At 42.3% G+C, this 19,931-nt stretch overlaps 1 protein-coding gene across 4 annotated transcripts in view; it reads left to right on the forward strand.

Annotated features, from left to right (window-relative positions):
* The first annotated feature begins 419 nt into the window (after positions 1-419).
* KIAA0513 (KIAA0513 ortholog) overlaps positions 420-19,931 on the forward strand; it is a 67,937-nt gene continuing 48,425 nt past the window's right edge. For 2 of the 4 annotated variants that reach the window (XM_072636224.1, XM_072636228.1), the window contains exons 1-2: positions 420-642; positions 8,223-8,370. The gene's annotated coding sequence lies outside the window, so the exon portion shown is untranslated. The other 2 variants (XM_072636225.1, XM_072636226.1) reach the window with 2 other exon arrangements.

Raw genomic sequence — 19,931 nt, forward strand, 5'->3', positions numbered from 1 at the left:
ACTGCGAAGGGGAGATTGAAGGCAGAAAGACTTAGGACTATCTTAGAAGCCCAGTCCCCTCATTTTGCAGATGAGGAATCTGAATGGAAAAGAGATGAAGTCATTTGACCAGGGTCACACAGCTAGAAAATGCCTTTAGCAGAATTTGAACCACGTGTCCCAGACTTCAAGGCCAGTGCCCTTGGGTACTCTTCCCTGGGTACAGATCACTGTAGTGATCTAAGCGATGTTTATTAGAAACTATGCTATGGTGGTAGCAGAAAAGAGAGGGCAGATGTGAAAGGAGTTGCAGAAATAGCATCCATTTGTATAAAATGTTAGTAACGATAACCCAGAGAAGGAGCTTTGACCCAGGGAGTTCACATCAGCAGGTGAGGCCCAGCCTCCGAATCTTGGCACCTCCCCCAATCACGTGATGCCAGACCATTTACTACTCCACCATCCCTCTTCCCTCCCCACCCCTTCTTTCCTGCATAGGCTGGCTTCCTGCGAAAAGGGGTTCAGCCTTGGCGCTTGCGCAGTACGGAAAGGCTCCGCGGACTGACAGCTGGGCTTGCGGGCGGTGCGCATTGGCAGAAGCTGGCTGCTGCTACTGTAGCGGCCGTGGGAAGTAGAGGCAGCCTGCCGGGCCAGCCCGCCGCGGTAAGACTGGCTCGCCGCCGACGCCGCGGCCCGAGACGGGGAGATGACCTGCTTTGCCCGGCTCCCTCGGCTTGGAGCCAGCGCAGCGCAGTGCAGAGGGGGACGGGAATAGGGACCTGTCCAGCTGCGGACAGCCGTAGGTTGGTGGGGGGGGGGGGGGGGGGGGGGTGTCTCATGCGGGATGCATGAAGATGGGGGAGCAGGTTTCAGGGTTTGGGCTTAGAGTAGGGAGAAATCATTTGGAGTTGGGGGTGCCCTAGGGCTTCGTAGGCAGCAGGAGGGTTTACAGGTCTCTGGAGGGTTGTGGAGGGGCATTAGGTGTCCTGCTGGGATGGCGGGAGGGGGCTACAGTAGTTCCTGAGGGGAACGACGATCAGAAATGATGTGGCCCCGTAGGAACTCTGCGCGATCAGGGAGCTCTGTGGGGTCACAAGAAGCTGTAGGAAGCCGGAGGATCTGGGGGTTTTTGAGGGAGAAGGTTGTAGGGGTTTGTGGGAATAAGGGGGGTGTCTGCAAAACCTGGGTCCACGCGGGAATTAGAAATGGCAAAGGATCCCTCCCCTCCCCACAGACTGTCTAGGATGAGGGGAGAGTTAGGAGGTAAGGGACATCAGGTCTACCAAGGAAAAAGGGCAGAATGCCTGGGCAATGGGGTATCATGGGCTTGTGCCCTGTGGTGCTCTATGTTCCCCCACAGCAAGAAATCCGTCTACAAAGCTCCATCCAGTGCCACTGGGGGTCTTTTCCTTTTTTTTCCCTTTTCAAGTTTCCTCCGGGCCGGGCTGCTTTACTCCCAAATCCCCGCCCTGCCTCAGTTGAGTTGAGGGCTTGCGAGGGATGGACTTCATCTCCTTCCTCCAGGGCCCCGGGACAGCTGTTACCGGTTGCGCTCTAGCAGCTTCCAAGGCAGACAGACGCCTTTGGGAGCGGGAGCAGAGCGGTTTATTTCTCTCCTGCTTTGGGTTTGCTTCTCGAAGTTTGCAGGATTCTAGAGGGGAAAATTGGGGGGGGGGGGGGGGGGGCCAAGAAAGAGCCCGACGAGATTTTGCTGTGGAATCATCATCCTTGAGCCCCCTTTAGCTTGGTGCTCGGCGCCAAGACCAGGTACAGAATCCCGCCTCTTTCCTGGCCCAGGTGAAGGAGGAGTTGTCACTGACGTGGAAGCTTGTCGCTGTGGTGAGTCAGTGTTCCCTACGCAGGCCAACAGCTGGCAGGGCCACAGCTGTTCTAGATCATGCTGCGGACCTACGCCGGCTGAACTTCCCACCAAGCAGGGCTGAAGGTTCAGGAGACTGGAGCTATACACACTACATCCGAATTCAGCCCAATAAAGGGAAACATTTAATAAAAATCAAATTTTATTTTTCTTTAACGCTAAAATTCAGTTCCTGTTCTGATCTCCCTGTCTTCCCTTCCTCCTATCCATTCAAAGTTTGATGGCTGCTGACAGCCTTTGAGTATGTGCCTCCCCTTTGGAGAAAATTAGAACTAGTGTCCTTTTTTGTGTTGCTAAGTCTTTGCCTCAGGAAAAATGTTGCCTGTGATATTTTTCATTGAAAAACCAAGTGGCTCTGATCTGTAGGGTTTACTAAGCGTTTATTGTGTGCTAAGTGCAGGGAATACGAAGAAAGGCATGAAATAAAATAAAAGCAACCCGTATTATAGTATACTTGTCCAGTAGTCTTGTACCTTCTGCTTGGATAAAGGAGGGAGAACTTACCACCTTCTTGGGCAGGCTAGTTTACATTTGTACAGCTTTGTTAGGAATTTTATACTGACATAAAGCCTAAATCTACCTCTATGGATTTCCATCCTTGAATGCAACACTGAGTCCTTCTGACAACCCTCCAAATACTTAAAGACAGCCACCTAGAAGACCCTCCCTCATGGGTAGGGTTTTTATGGATTACATGGAAGGCAGGCTCCAGGGAAATTCATTTTAGGGCCTTTGTAAAGGGAGTAGTAGGGATTAGAGTTGGGGCAAACTGCTCGATTCACACATCCTGGGCACCCTTGGGGGGAGGTCTTTAAAGAGCATCCCCTTAAGAGGGTGTGGAACAGAATTTGATGGGGGAGGTGCAGGCCTTCTGTGAAGAATCTGTGTGTGGGAGGGCTAATTAGGGACTGATTGTACTATATGAGTCTTAGGTCTTTAAAAAATAATAATACAAGTTCCCAGCTGGCAGAGCTCCCCTCCTCCCTGAGTCACTGGCCAACTTACTAACCCCGGAGCACAGCAGTCTTCCTTTTACTTCAAGGCAGCCTTCTGCTTTCCACTGCTACTGATTAGATTTGTTTGTGAGTATTTCAGAAACTCAGAAGGAAGTGGAGTTGGGAGAAGTCCATTTTGCTTAAGTGAACCAGATTTCCAAATAGTCAGTCTAGGTGACTTTCTGAAGCAGTGACGCAACCTAGAGCATTTTAATTCTGGCCCAACTCATCTGAGTTTTTCTTGTCCTCCACCCTAGAGAGAAATAGGATGGTTGTGAAACTGAAGGTGCTGCCTTCTTACTTACCTTTTCCAGTTTTCATTTGAGATCAAAGATTATTGGAGCCAGAAGACAGCTAGCTATCCCTTCCATTTTCTCAATGAGAAAACCGACCTCCAAAAAGAAGAAATGACTTCCTCAGGTTACCACAGGTTGTAAGTGACAGGGTTGGGACATAAACCTCTGTGTATTTATTTGAACATCAAAGTCAGCTCCTACTATAGCATGCTGCCTTCACTTAAGGAAGTTTTCTCCATGGGGAGTACCAAGAGACAGTGAAAGCTGTACTAGACTTGAAATGACCTGGGTTTGAATGCTGCCTGGGGAGAATTAACTATGTGATCTTGGGCACATCACTTAACCACCCTATACCTATACCTCTATTCTCTCTCTCACTCTCTCTCTCTCTCTCTCTCTCTCTCTCTCTCTCTCTCTCTCTCTCTCTCTCTCATATATATATATAACATACATATAAAACATATATATATATATATGCCTATAACACTATATACCACTCTGTACCTCAGTTCTTAATTTGTAAAATAAGGTGGCTGGACTAGTTAAGCTTCTAAGATCCTTTCACTCCAAATTCATGATCTTGGGAATAAAAACAAGTTGAGTTTTACATAGAAGTCACAGACCATAGATGTGGGGTTGGGGCTGAGACAGGGAAAGGATGTATGTCACCTTTAGTGACCTTGGGCAATTCAGTTAAATTTTCTGGGTTTCAGTTCCTTCATGTAGAAGGAAGGAGAATGAGATTTCCAAGGATCTTCCTATGTCTTATTTCCCATGTTGTCTGTGAGGAAAATATTAGGGGCTGCTGGTTATTCACTGGAAGAATGCAATGTGCATAGGTGTTTGGAGATGCTGCATTTTGAAAGTCAAGAGACTTAGCTGAGGTTGCATAAAAGAAAGGAAGATTTATGCAATAGCTAGTATGGGGTGGGGAAACTGGCTAGTAAGGGAATTTTTTTTAAGGCTGTAATTGTTCTAATGCAAGGGACAGCAACCATTGCAAAAAAAAAAAAATGCTGGGGTCTCTCAAACCCAGCTCTGCCCTATCAGGAAAGAAGGTGGGCTTTTTGGGGGAGGTGTAGAAGGAATAGGGTGATGAATGGTATCCTCTTAGTGGTGGAAGAAGTGATAGGAAAGGACTGAGAGGGAGGAGCATGGTGCATGGCCCCCTACAAATATCTGGTGGGGGCGCAATGGGAGGTTTTGATAAGCCCAAATGCCACCATTAATAATGTGCATAAATTGCACATTGGTTCATAAGAAGTAGAGCTCTGTGGTCTACAAATCCTGGAGGTTATCTAGTCTGGCCCCTTTGGAAATGGAGATCCTGAAAGGTCTTCAGCCTTGGCCATGTAGTGATTTAGGATTAAGATTGTAGGGTGCCTGAGCTGGGTTCTGCGGTATGATTTAAGGTTAATCAGTTCTTCTCTTTGGGCCTCAGCTTAGGCCATGCTTGCAAAGGGAGCACTTCACTGAGGATGGCAGAAGACTCACTATCTTTCTCATGCCTTGGAAATAACTAACCGCTTCTATATAAAAAGTGACATTGCTACATGCTTTGATTGGAGGAAAGAGCTTAACAACTTTGAGAAGCTAAACTTTCCCAGGGAAACTCTTTTGAAGATATAGCATCTGAGTTCTGGCTTTTGTCACTTCCCCTCCCATATCATCAGGCAGGAAGTTTTGCTAATTCTCTTTCTGTTCAATCATTTCAGTCCAACTTTTTGGGACCCACTTGGGATTTTCTTGGCAAAGATACTGGAATGGTTTGCTGATTCTCATTTTACAGATGAGGAAACTAAGGCAAACAGAATCAAGTGTCTTGCTCAGGGTCACACAGTTGATAATCATCTGAGGCTGGATTTGCATTCATGAAGATGAGTCTTTCTGATTTCAAGCCCAGCATTCTATCTACTTCACCACCTAGGTGCCCCAGACCTTTGACATAATAGAGAGGTTGGCAGAGCTTGTCTTTGCTTCTCTTCCATATTTCCTTTCTGAGGCTCTTGCTCCTCCTGGAGTTCACCCTCTGTACCAGGTTCCCAGAGCTTGTTTACTGTCCCCTGACACTCAGCCCTGTTGCAAATGCCACCCACTGGTTACAAGGTGGGCACCTTGAGAATGTAGGTGGTTCATAACAACCTAGACCCACTACCATAAATTATAGGTGGATAAGTAGTGTCATCTTTATATGTGAAAAGCAGCACATTTGGGGTTAATGTTTCTGGTCCTTGGAATAATTTATTCCTCCAAAGGAGGAAATGATTCAGAGATAGAAGTGTCAGGGCAGGTACTTACAAAGCAGGATGGGAAGACCTTATATAAGCCAAACTGTTTCAATCCCCAGGGGGTTGGAGAACTGATTCATAGAATACTCTGCAACTTCTAAAGAAACCAGGATGAGTGGTCGAGGCTAAAGTCCTGTCTAGCTCTAGATTTCTGTTACTTTATGACTCATTGGAGAAGAGAGATGACTTGAAGGAGGAAGATAAATAGGGTAGAGGAGAGAAAAACAAGACCATTCCCTTTTGTTTTTCAATAAATAAACCCACTTGAACATCCTTGATTGGTGAATTGATGGGCATAGAGCCTAGAGGTCCATATTCCTTGGCAATAGCCTTGCTCCAGGCAGGTGCGGTTTGAGGAAGCTCTGTTGGGCCCTGTACCACAGCCAGCAGTGACTCATGAAATGACTCAACAGTGGTTAAAATGGCCAATGAGCTGGAAAAAAATTTTTTAAGAGAATAGAAAGGCTTTCAAGGGATCATTACTTGGTAGATGAAATGAGCCCATTGAGAAGCTAATGCTGGTGCAGGGAGAATGCCAAGAATAAATGAGCCCCACTGATTGTTAAGCCAGCAGAACAGAGATGGGGTGGGACCCCAAGATGTAAAGAACGTAAGACAGATGAAAGCAGTGCCAGACCTGAGATGGTATTCCTCCAGTCCAAATACTAAGAATAATGGCCAGATTTCCATTTAATACTTAACGTTTTTTTTTCTGCCACATCCCTGGTAAAACAGGGAGTTCTAGGAAGCCAAATTTAAAGGCAGAACAAAGGAGAAATGGGGGAAAGTAATAATAGCAACAAAATAATAACCCCAATTTTGAAAGCACTTGAGAAAATGTATTATCTCCATTTTACAGATGAAGAAACTGAGAACCTAAGAATGGAAGTGGCTTGTAAATGATATAATTGAGACTGGACCCCCAGGCTCATGACTCTCAGTGCACATTTTGCTACACCATGAGCTAAATAAAACAGTGAACCGGCCTCCTTGCCCTTCCTATACTTCTCTTCTCACTGTTCCCTTCCTCCAGCCAGCAGATTCTATTCAGAAGCCCTATCTAGATAACTGAATCAGCTCCTCATCAGTCTAGCGCCATGAGAGATTGAAGAGTTCTATGGAAATGAGTTTTCACTATCTCTTCTAAAGATTCAGGTGCACACTTTCTCTACAGTTTATAATCTTAGAAATGCCAAGAGCATTGACAGCACAAGTGACTTGCCCATGGTTACCCAGTCAACATGTTTCAGAAGTAGATCTGGAATCCGAGTCTTCCTGGCTCCCAGGCCAGGTGTATTATGATCTAGTGATGCCCTACTAAGGGATAGCAAGCTGTTTGTCCCCATGACAAGCAGCCCTGGTTGGTATACAAGGGAAATGTTTAAATATGAAGACCCACCAGGTAGTTTGGGGAGGCGGGAATGGGATCTAGCTAGAAGAAGAAAGTAGCTTTTTTGGTGTAAATTACAGAGGGGACAGATGTTCTTCAGATTTAATGTAGGGTTGGTGATTTTTGGAAAAGGTTAAATAATTATAACATACGGAAACACAGTATCACAGATTTAGGGTTCAGCTTTCAATTTAGGATCTAGAAAGGGGCCACAAGAGGGACCATTTAGATCAATGGGTTTTTTTGTTTGCTTGTTCAACTGATTGTTTTTGGCAGTTGGGGTTAAATGACTTGCCCAGGGTCACACAGCTAGCAGGTATCTGATACTGAATTTGAACTCAGGTTCTCCTTGACTTTAGGGTCAGAAGCACTCTGTGCCACCTAACTGCACCTGAATTAGGAGTTCTTTGTCATTTTTTGTGCCATTGACACCTTTCATAGTTTGGTGAAGAGCCCTTCTCAGCACGATGCTTTTATTAGGATTTTGGTCAGATTAGAAAGGAAACCAATTATGAAATGTAGTTATCAAAATATAAAAAAAAACCACACAGGTTCATGAATCTCAGATTTACTCCTGCTCTAATCCAACTTTTTAGGAGAAAGGCAACTGGGGGCTAGGGAGAGGCAGGGTCAAAGAGCCAGTTAGTGGATTTCTGGACAAGAATGATAGTAAAGTGGACCCAATGTGAACCAGTCTAAGCACATTTATAAAGGAGGCATTGTGGGCACAGTTATATTCACAGAAGACACACTTTTTTGGTCTTTGTTCTTTTTCTTTTTTTAAAAAATTAAATTAATTTGTTTTCAGTTTTCAACAATCACTTCTGCAAGTCTTAAATTTTCTCCCTCTCCCTACCCCATCCCTCTCCAAGATGGCATGCAGTCTAGGAATGTTCTGGAGGAAGCAGGTCAAAATTTAGATCCCTGTTACCCTCAGGCCTATTGGCCAAATGGAAATGAAGTTTTAAAAAGACACCTTCCATTTTTACTGTATATATTTTCTACGTGCATTTTCCTTTTTTGTACATTGTCTCCCTCATCTGAATGTGACCTCCTTGAGGACAGGGTCTGCTTTTTGCCCCTGTGCCTGGTATACAGCAAATTCTTAATAAATGCTTGTTGTCTGAACGACAAAGCTAATTTAAGCCACTATAAAGGTAACCACAAACTAATTTGGTTGCCAGAGAATACCCAATAGTCAATCTTGGAAATTACTACACAATTTCAATTCATCTGAGATAGGGTGGCCAGACCATGTGGAATGTTAAGGAGCAAGACACCATCTTGAAAACTCAGGGATGAAAATTATACTGATGACTCAACATTTTTTCTTAGCTTTTGTTATTTTTTGTTCTGACATCATCTTCATTTCCCTATCTATGTTTTCCTACTCAGAATACCATCTCCGATAACAAAGCAGAAAAAGGAAAGAAGCGGAAGAAGATAGTTTGACTGAACAACCAACATACATTGGTCAAGTCCAACAGTTAAGAGTCTACACATCTTCTCCATCCAAAGCCCCCCATTTCTTCAAAGAAAGGAGGTAGGTGTATTCTCATTTCTTCTTGGGAATCAGATTTGATCATTATAATTACTTAGACTCAGATGGGTGGCAGTTGGTTGGATTTTTTTATTTCAGTTGTGGCAGTGGTGTTGGTAGTACTTTTTCCACTCTGTCTGATGAGATGAACAAGAACCATAAAGCTGAGAAAAACAAAGCAAGACTTTTGATCTATTGACTTCCCCAACTAGACTCTGAGCTTTCCGAGGGTAGGGACTATTGATTAATTCTGTAAGCATTTAAGCACCTACTGTGTGCCAGGTACTGTGCTAGGTGCTGGATACATTTAGCCAAAAAGCCCACAGCATTCTCACTCTCAAGACACTTAGGTTCTGTGGAGATATTTATATACGTAAATATATTTAATTTGAGAATTTATATCCATAAATGCATTTGATTTGGGAATTTATATACATAAATACATTTGATTTGAGAATTTATATACATCCACTTGATTTGAGAATTTATATACATAAATACATTTGATCTGAGATAGAAAACAATGGGGAGTGAAGGAGAGAAAGGGAAAAAGAGAAAGAGAGAGCTGTGGGTAGATTGCTTTGGGAAAATGTAAAGAAATGAGCAAATAGCGTTATGTTTTAGAAAGAGCACTGGGTTTGGTGTTAGAGGGCCTGTGTTTGCATCCTGGCTCTGTCACTTACTTTAGGACCTGTCTTGACTTCAGTTATGACATCTTTAAACAAGGGTGTTGGACCAGATAAGCCCCAAGGTCCCTTTTAGCTTTAAATGTTATCCAGGCCTTTCCACTAAGAGAATGTAGACAATGTTATATTTATGTTTTTGTCTTTGCAGTATGACTAGAACATAAGTCCTGAAATTCTGTTGAATTTAATTCATTTAGCTTCTGCTAGGGAATGCTTTCATGGCCTTCTATGCTTATATGCATGGAAACTTGCCTAGTCACTAGAAAGGAAGGAGCATTTTTTGCCTAAGTCTTTACCATATAGCTCACTCCAACTATATTTGGGTGGTTGGAATGGGGTATGTGTTATGTACAATATAGTTTATATACTCCATGAGAAAATATGGATTAACCTCAGTTTCAGGAGGTGGTGTCAAGTGGTAGGCAGCTATCCTGAAAGTGAGCAACAACCAGATTGTCTGACCTTAGGCAAATTATTTAATTTCTTAGTGCCCCAGGCAACTCCAAGACTATACAGTATGTGTCAGAAAGGGCACTGACCCTGCGTTGGTACAGGGAATTTCCTCACCAGGAGCTTCTGACCACAATGAAATCACAGATGTACTCTCTATTCTCTATCTGTAAAGCAATGTTTTATGGTTAGAACTGAGTGATTGGCTAGGGTACCATATTGGTTGTTGTACTTCGTTTTCTAAGAGGACCAAAATGATATCACCATGATAAAGTGAAGTTTCAGTGTGTCCGACTGTGGCTGATCAGACCAATACGAGCTCGGAATGCTCTACCACAGACTGGGCACAGATAGTCCGTATGACTTTTAGTTTGCAAATGAATGAAAACATAGACCATTCTGAGCATGAAAAGTTTAGTTGGACAATAACTTCTGGAGTATTAGCTCAGTAACCGTGAAGCACAATAATAAACTTGCATTGTTTTGTTTTGTTTCTTTGTTGATACTCCATAGCAGGGATGAAAGGCATCTATGGAGGGAATTCCCACTGGGATACTCCCTTCTGATTCAGTGTATGTGCTCACATGCTCTGCAATTCATGATCTTAGAGTTCCCTGGGGTACTTCAAAGTTAACAAATTTGCCCCAGGGTCACATAGTTACTATGTTAGAGGCCAGGCTTTTGCTGGCTGAAATCAGCTCTTTCTACTAATTTATGTTATTTGGAGCCATGACTACCACACTTGAGGATTTAGAGGGCTACATGTGGTCTCAAGGCTGCAGGTTCCCATCCTTGCAGCCTAAGACCATTATTATCTGACTTCCTGTGGATTGATAACTTTCTCAGTAGTAAGTCATATCCAAGAGAAGAAAAAATGGTTTTTGATGAGGATACTTGGAGTAATTGAGAGTCTTTAGGTTTTACTGTTATTAATAGAAGTCAGTCTCACTTTCTATGGTCATTTTATAGAGTTTCAAGTTTATGCACTTAATGCTTGAGCAACCTCTGCTGAAACCCTGTGATACCTCACTGTGGCTTGGAGGTAATGACCTTGGCCACTCAGACCAAGTTAATGGACTGCCTGTTCTGGTAGGGCCTGGTGGGTCAAGTCAAAAAGATTTCCAGTAAAAGTCAGTCTTGTTGCCTGAGAACCAAGGGTGAAGAAGCTCATCTTTAGAATATCTATCTACAGGGTAATGAACTTTGCAGCCATAATACCTCGAAAAACCACCGCCAAGATGGAAAGAGGTTTCAGTTTGTGAAGAAGGAGAGGGCACCAAGGCTGATGAAACAATGAATCCTAGAAGGACTGAAGAAAAATTAATGAAGGAATGGTTTAGAAACATCCAACTGGATATCTTCCATACATGTGTATTCTAGGCCTGTGAGTTTCCTGCTGCCAATATCTTACTCATCCTCTCTTGAATCCTCTCAGACAACACTTAATTTTTTTCAATTAGCAAAAAATCTATTTTATCTCTCTCCCCATTTCCTCCATTATAAAAGAAAAATAAGAACTCTTTATAACGAATATTCATAATCAGACCACTCTTAAAAAGAGCTGTTCCTCTCTCTCAAATAAAGAACAGACCAACAGGGAGAGGTTTTCAGTTAAAATATTTGAGGTTAAGCCGGAAAATTGGCTTCAATTTCAAGCCATAAGTTAGAATCCCATAGGGAAAGAAGAGATGTAAAGACAGCAATCAATACACTTAAAGCAAGCTTTCTAAAGCTATTTAAGTATATATATTTGTTTTGGCTGCTTTTTACATAAGTATAAATGAGCCTATGCTCACTCCTTGTTCCCAGGTATTTGTTTAAAGAGATGATATGTTTACTTTTAAACTCAATATGGCTATTGGAGCCCATAAGTACAATGATCATATTTTAAAATTTTTGCTTTTTTTTGGTTATTATGTCCTTAAGTGAAATCATGAATCGATGTCAATGTAGGTACTGCCTCCATCAGTGAAGATTTTCCACTCATCTGTCCTTGCCTTCTGATTCTGTCTGATTCTTGTCCATATGTTTCCATGAATCCTTTATAGAGATACAAGTCAATTTATTTGAGGTCTTTCTCTGGCTCTTTTGACATCCACAGAGAATCATTGCATCCTCAACGTGGTCAGTCTGTTAAATTTGCTCTTAATGGATTACCAGCTTACAGCAGTATGTATGAAAATATAAATCTATGTCTCTATCCCTATCTGTCTATCTATCTATCCATCCATCTATCATCTATCTATCCATCTATTCATCCATCCATCCATCCATCCATCCATCTATCTATCCATCCATCCATCTATCCATCCATCCATCCATCCATCCATCCATCCATCCATCCATCCATCCATCTATCCATCCATCCATCCACCCACCCATCCATCCATCCATCTATCCATCCATCTATCTACATAAACTCCTTGGACAAGTCTTGAAAGAAGCAAGTCTTGATTTGGGCATTTAAGAAAGCATATTGTTTACATAAAGCTAGAGAGGAAGGGAAACAATGTTTTTGGTGAAAACATTAGTATGACATACTCAGAATGACACTTAGAAGAGAAGTCTAGGTAGAGTAGAAGGTCCATTCCGGAGAATAGAGAGTAAGATGGTGTATTTGGCTAGAGGCCTTGAATGTCAGGTTGAGTGGTGTGGATTTGACCCAGTAGGTAATACAGAACCATCATAGATTCATGAACAAGAAAGTGACTTCTTAAAACATTGTTTTTAAAAGATTGTTCTGGCAGTGGTATAGAGGATAGATAGCCTTTAGAAGATGGGACATTATTGTAATAAATACCTCAAATGCCTAGACCCAGGACCCCACTTAACAGTCAAGCAGAACCAGAGACTGGGCTTCTGCTCTGCTGACACATCCCTACTCCTACCTTACCTTTTTCCATTGCTTTCCCAGGGAATGATAATCAAATCAACCGTACCTTTGCTTTGTGAAATTCACGACAATCTCTTGCCCTATGACTGTGCTCAGGAGCCTTGTGTTTCAGTTAGTGGTTGGCTAAGTCAAAGACCTTCCTGACCAGCCCACCTATTCGCTTCAGCCCCACATGTCTAGTGTCTCTCCCAGTCCTTCTATGGTGCCTTCTGGAATGTTTATTTTTAATAAACCATGCTTTTTATCAGATCTGTGCCCTCCCACCAAAAATGATTTTACATAGATTTCATATTGATGTATATTGTTCCCCCAAATAGAATGTAAGCAGGGACTGTTTCATTTTTTATTTTTATCTCTGGTGCTTAGCACATAGTAGATACTTAATAAATACTTAATTCACTTGAATCCAGGCAGTCCTATACTCAACAAACACTTCTAAGCATCTCCCATTGGCTAGGCACTGGGGTTACAGCTTACATGCTACTACGAAAGGAGGAGTTTTGCCCTAAACATGTGTCCACAGATAGGCCAAGTGTGAGATAAATTGCAGAGGGAGAAGGAGCTCAGACAACTGGAGAGACCAGAGAAGACTTCGCAGAGGCCATAATACCTTAGCCTGGAAGGAGGAAGATAAGCATTCTGGGAGGCAGAGATGCAAAGGGAGTGCATTCCTGGCATTGGGACTGGGTGTCTCAGAGGTAGGAGATGGAGGGCAGAGTTCAGGAAACAGTTCGTTGTCCACTTTGACCAGAATTGTTAGAGATTGCAAGGGGAGTAATAGAAAATAAGGCTGTCGAGGGCCTTAAATTCTAGGCTAATGAGTTTGTGTCTTGGTCAATACAGGGTGTCCCAAAAGTGCCAGTGCTGGTTTAAGGTTTAATACCTTAAAGGTTTCAGCTTAAAGCTTTAAAAGTTTAATAGCTCTAAATGGCACTGAGACTTAGACCAGGGAGTTGTTGAAAGTATTTTGAGCCAGGGAAAAACAATGCCAGCTCTGTGCCTTAGGAAGATGCTTTTGGCAGCCGTGTGACAGATGGTTCCACTGGTAAAGACAATGAAAGCAGAGAGGCCAGTTATAATAGGGACATTACTGATTTCGGAACCAGGAAGACCTGGTTCAAATCCCCCCTGTGCCCCTAAGGGAGAAAATGCCGACCTGCATTGCTAGAGATTTTTCCACTCTGAAAGTTGCCTAGATCAATGAAGCTATATAGTATATATGATATAATAATTCTGTATGGTATAATAATGTAATGGTGAGATGTGATAGAGAACAGAACCATGACTGGTAGCCCAGCAAGTGGAGAAGATCTGATGTGAGGGAAGTTAGGAAGGGAGAATCAATAAGACCTGGTCTAATGAAATATAAGGGAGCAAGAGAGAGGGAAGAAACTAACTGGGAGAAAGTGTGTGTGTGACTGACTCAGTGTAGATTAGGGCCAAGAAAGCTGCTTTTTCTTATTTGGGAGCTAATGTCTCCCTTAGGGACAAGGATGAGCAACAATGTTGAAGAAATTATGTGTTCCTGGCCCATTTTAGGGAGGGGGGGCAGCCAAGGAGGAGGAGAGAATTTTCAGGATGTGGCATAGCAGGGGATAAGAGACTCTTTTTCTATTTTGCGTGATTATGTCAAGGCTGGTGGAATGGATCATTAGCCCAGGATGCAGAAATCTTAGATTCTGGTCTTAGCTCTGCTAAAAGCTTCCTTAGGCAAGACAGTACTGCCTCTCTGAGGCTCAGTTTCCCCACTTTTAAAATTATAGAGTTGTATTCATTTCATATACATTTTTGTTTGCTATACGTTTGTCTGAGGAGAATGTAACCTCCCTCAGGGCAGGGCGTTTTTGTTTTTATTCAGCGGACTCTTGTGACAAAAACGTTTTTAAAACCTTGAAGAAATGTTTTAGCATTTTTAAAAAAACTTTTACAAAGGAATATTTACCTCAAAAGGTATAATCACAAGTATCCAAAATTCCCCAATGGATTGAAGGCATGATCCTCCTCCTCTTGGACCACCTCAGTCTCTAGGGTGGAGAAGGGGATTAGGGTCATAGGTCAGCTTGGTTCCCTTAGAGTGCAGTCTATATGCTCTGGTCCCAGGCATGCTGGTATGTTCTAACACACCCTCCTCCAGCTCTGATATTGGAGGTTCTCTACCTGCTTCTCAGCTCCAGCATCCAGGGTTCTCAGACTTGTAGTGTAGCACTGGCCAGTAAAAGGTTTGACTAGAAAAAGGAGGTGGTCACTGGACAGCGCAATCAGCTCGTGCACAGACTGTTCTCTGCAGCACATATCTTTTTTTAGGTTTCACAATATTTGTCAGTTTAATCATCTTGCCATTTTTTCCTCCAGGCGCTAAGTGACCTTTCTGAGAACCTGGTGGTTCTGGGTAGAAATAAACAGCATCTGGGTTTATTTCCCTCTCTGAGGCTTGCCCCTCCCCACAGACTGAGGGTTAAACATCAGAAGAGAGACACCAGGCTCTGTACATGTCATCCTGTTACCTCCCGGGCGCCTCACCCACATGAATGAGTGTTTGCCTTCAGATACTTTGGAAAGGGTTTATTCTGCTCCGCCTGGGTTAATTGGGTCCCTGGTGCACAAACAAACAGAAGCACTTGATCTGTTCTGTCCTTTCTTTAGAAATCCTCAATGGAAATGAACCAACAGAACTCCCAACAGCCCAGCCCGCCTTTGCCATTTTCCTCTCCATGATCAGTATGACTAGACAGGAGGCAGATTCTCAGAGTAGAGTCAGAGGACCCAAGTGCAAATCCTGGCTCTGACGTGACTTGTGTGACTTGAAAAAATAATTTCATTTCTTTGGACCTCGGTTTTACCATCCGTAAAAAGGAGTTGTACTAGACAACTGATGAGGTCCCTTTCTGCTCTAGATCTGATTGGATGATCTCTGGATATTTACAGTCTGGTTCTCTGCATAATTATTTTCTCTTCAACCCATTTTCATGGACATTCATGAAGCACTTACTGTGTGCCAGGCATTGTCCTATATTGTACTCATTGATGTAAGTTTTCCCCATACATTCTTATGCTGTATGCAGTAAAATTTCCTGCACAGCAATCAGTGTGAACTGAAGCCTTTACATTCTTTTAATGTTTCCTAGCCCTTGGCCTTGCCATCTTGTGTCCTTCCTTCTTGCTGTCTGACTGGGTTGCCTCCTTGCGTTCAGCCAATGAATTCAGAAAGGATTTATTAAATAATATTAATTTAATTAAAATAATAAAATTAATATTAAATAAATTATTAATAAATGATTTATCAATTAAATTATTATTATTTATTAAGCTCCTACTGTGTGCTAGGTACTGTGCAAGTCTCACACAAAAAATGTCCTGCCCTCAGGGAACTTAGTCTCCTCATATGTATAGCAAATAAAAACATATGTGAAATGAATGCAGAAATCGTTTGGAGGGGATTGGGGACCAGTCATCACTGGTAAAATGCATCTATTTATACTCTTAGTGCATCTTCCCATTGGTGTTATTTATCATGGCTGCTATTGTTAACATTGTATTGACCCTTCATGGTCACAAGACACTTTAGGCATATTATGTCCTTCGAGACATGTGGAGGTGGGCAATACAGATAGCATTATCTCTGTTTTACAAATGAAGAAGCTGAATCTGAGTCTGAGCCACTTTCACGTAGCTAGTAAATAGCAGAGAATAGACCTAAGCTAAGGATTTCAACTTTAAGCACAGTATTTTTTCCCATCCCCCCAAGTTTACTATGCCCCCTCCCCCCAGTCTCTCTCTCTCTCTGTCTCTCTTTCCCTGAGAAGGTGGTTCTGAATTGCTTTATAATTTTTGATCCAAGGAGCTCCTACCAGACCCCAAATCCATGAAAATATTACGTGAAGCAGTACGGTTTGGGAAATCTGGAAATAATACCAAAATGGGAAGTTTTTTGGGGAAAAAATCTAGTTACCATTTTACAAAATGTTTCCTCTGAAATGCAGTGATGGGCTTTGAAATATATTATTATTAACTAGCCTTTGTATAGCTCTTTAAAGTTTGCAAGGCACTTGACAAATATGATCTCGTCTGATCTTCACCAACAACCCTGGGAGGTGAGTGTTGTTCTGTATCCATTTTGATAAATGAGAAAACAGATTAAGTGACTTGCCCCGGGTCACGGAGCTAATAAGGGCCTGGGGCAGGTTTTGAACTCAGGTCTTCTCCACTCCCGGTCCACTGTGAGACCTAGATGCCCCAATATGTTATAATGAGCTTTTGTTATTGGTATTTTTCACACCTGTAAACCCTTAGGGAATCTCTCTGGGTCTGAGTTCAGTTAAACCACAGGGAGTAGGTATTTGAGGAAACATGGGTCCTACAGGGCTTTTTAAACCTCTAAGAATAACAACTTGCCTCAGGAGTTAAGCTTTCCATTTCTGTAGAAGAGAAGGGTTTAGAGGAACCCTGTTCCTAGGAAAGAAAAATCAGGACATGGAACAGATAATCAGTGTTGTAGGAGTTTAGAGGCAAGGGAGATCACTGGGGCCTGTGGTAGTCAGAGAAGGCTTTATGGAGATGCTCCTTACCAGCTGCATAGTGTGGCCAATCTGCTCAACAGAGATCCTCTCTAATCATGGAAACTTGAAACTGGAAGTCAGTAAACGGATATTTATTAAGTGTTTAATATGTGTCATGGACTGTGCAAATCATTAGGGATTCAAGGAAAAGCAACTCCCCCCTCAAAAACAGAAACAAAACCCCTCCAAATGTGTCCTGCTCTGAAGGTAGCTAGGGGGCACAAGAGATTGAGTCCTGGACTGGGTGGCAGGAAAACCTGACTTTACTAACTATGTGACCCTGGGCAAGTTATTTAACCTCTGTCTCAGTTTCCTCATCTACAAAATGGGGTTAATAATCGCTCCTATCACCCAGTGTTGTTGTGAGGATTAAGTGAGATAAGTGCTAGCTATTATTAAGAAAAAGGGCAGGTAGGTGGTGAAGTGGATAGAGAATCGGACCTAGAGTCAGAAAGACTTATCTTGAGTTCAAATCTAATCTCAGATACTTAGCAGCTGTGTGACACTGAGCATTTAAATCACCTAACCCTGTTTGCCTCATGTGTAAAAGGAGATAGAGAAGAAAATGGCAAGCCACTCTAGTATCTTTGCGGAGAAGACCCCAAGTGGGGTCATGAAGAGTTGGGCATGACTGAAAAATGACTGAACAACGGATTATTAAAGGATATTCCAGTGGGGAAGACAACATATAAATAACTGAATGCATACTAGAGAAAATGAAAGTAATTTCAGAAAGAACAGTATTTAGCAGACCCTCAAGGTCCAGTCCTCTCCTTTTTTTATATGAGTAGCCTGAAACCCAAAGAGAAATCACTGGCTCAACATCGCAAAGCTAGCTAGTGGAAGGATTGACATTGGAACCCAGAGCTTCTGCCTTCCGGGGCTATGCTCTTGCTCCTTCTCAAGAACCTGGATCGATCTATCTATGGCTACCTCCCTACCTCCCTATCTATCTATCTATCTATCTATCTATCTATCTATCTATCTATCTATCTATCTACCTACCTACCTATCTATCTATCTATAGATATATCTATCTATCATCTGTCTATCTATCTATCTATCTATCTATCTATCTATCTATCTATCTATCTATCTACCTATCTACCTATCTACCTACCTACCCCACCTACCTACCTACCTACCTACCTACCTACCTACCTACCTACCTACCTACCTACCTACCTACCTATCTATCTATCTATCTATCTATCTATCTATCTATCTATCTATCTATCTATCGATATATCTATCGATATATCTATCTACATATCTATATAGATGTGTCTACAGATAGATAGATATATCTATATAGATATATCTCTATATAGATGTGTCTATAGATAGCCGATTGGAAAAATGCAGGTCCATCTGGTTTGAAGCTTTTTGTTTCAACTTGGGTCTCTCCTGGTAGACCCTGGCTGATTTGCAAACAGGAAAATCAAATTACTTGAGAAAAGATTTTCCCCTAGTCCAAGCCATACAGGTATAGAAGCATAATTTTGCCACTAGCTAGGATCCAAAGAACCAAGCTTCAGAGGATGACTTCTTTCATTTCCCATGTTGTTGTTCAGTCGTGTCTGATTCTTTGATCCCTCTTAGAGTTTTCCTGGCAAAGATGCTGGAGTGCTTTACCATTGTATCCATGAATCAGTATTTATCTTGTTTGGTGGGTGAATGTGACCTTCACCTATTTGCAGTGATTTTTTTTTTTTACTGACATTCATACCATCCTTCTACTTTTGTTTCAGAAGTATAATAGCCTGTTGAGGAGAGATGACCTTGTTCTAAAATGGAGATGTTTCTTCTTATTGGATAAGTTGTTTCTTAGGAAGTCACTGTAAATACCTGGTGACTTGTTTCTTCTTTCAAGTTGGTAAAAAAACCAAACAAACAAAGGGGCAGCTAGGTGGCCAGCTAGGTGGAGTCAGGAGCATCTGAATTCAAATCTACCCTCAGACACTTACTAGCTGTGTGGCCTTGGGCAAGTCATTTAACCCAGACTGCCTCCAAAAAAAGAAAAAAAAAGAAACCAAATAGGATGAACTCTGGAATTAAACCTGATAGAGACAGATAAATGGCAGGAGAGAGGCAGGCCAGGCCTGTTCAAGCATTTTTTTTAAATGATGGGTAGGAATATTATCACCTGTATTATCCTCGACTCCTTTCTTTTTCTTGAAGAGTCTAAAATCAAAATATATGCCTTTGCTCAGGTTCTGACGTAGAAATGCTTGAATTCTGAGCAGTTAAGCTTGCTTCCTCTATAGTCAAGAGCAAAACCACAATCTTTAAAACAAAAAAATCCCCTGTTTACTAGCCCTTTTAGGGTAACAACTTACCAATTTCCACATCCTTTGGTGACCTGAGGCCCCAGAGGGGCTGAGTACTTTTCTGAGGGTTCTTGGGGACAACCCTGAGCATTTCCAATACTGTCACTCATGGACCTCCAAGTAACGTTCCCCAGTATCATTTAACTAGTTGCTTTCCTCCTCGAAATCATTTAATTAATATAAATTAATTTTTAGGAAGGGATATTTCCTAAGGTGGTAGAGTGAAGCATCTCCCCAATCATTCTCTCCAAAAGCCTGGGACATAATCCTTTTACAAGTACATAGGAGAAAGCGGGCAAAGAGTATGCAAAGAGTGCATGTGGCAAAGGAGTGATTCACAGCTGTTGGTTGGATAAAAATCCTTTTTTTCTCTTCCCAAAGTCCTTATGAATTTCCCCTGAGGTATAGGGGATGGCAGAGAGTGAGATGGATAGATAATGTCATGGAAGCAATGAACATGAGCTTGGGTCGACTGGGAGATAGTGCAAGATAGAAGGGCCTGGTGCACTATGATGGAGTCACAAAGAGTCAGATACAACTGGACAGATGAACAACGATATAACTCTTTACCGTGGTCCAAGGGTTGGGGCCATTGTAGAGGGTCTGAGCACTGAGATTAGACGCCACCGTTCTGACAAGCAGACATTCA

The sequence above is a fragment of the Notamacropus eugenii genome, chromosome 1 (genome assembly GCF_028372415.1).
Source record: "Notamacropus eugenii isolate mMacEug1 chromosome 1, mMacEug1.pri_v2, whole genome shotgun sequence".
NCBI classification, from domain to species: domain Eukaryota; kingdom Metazoa; phylum Chordata; class Mammalia; order Diprotodontia; family Macropodidae; genus Notamacropus; species Notamacropus eugenii.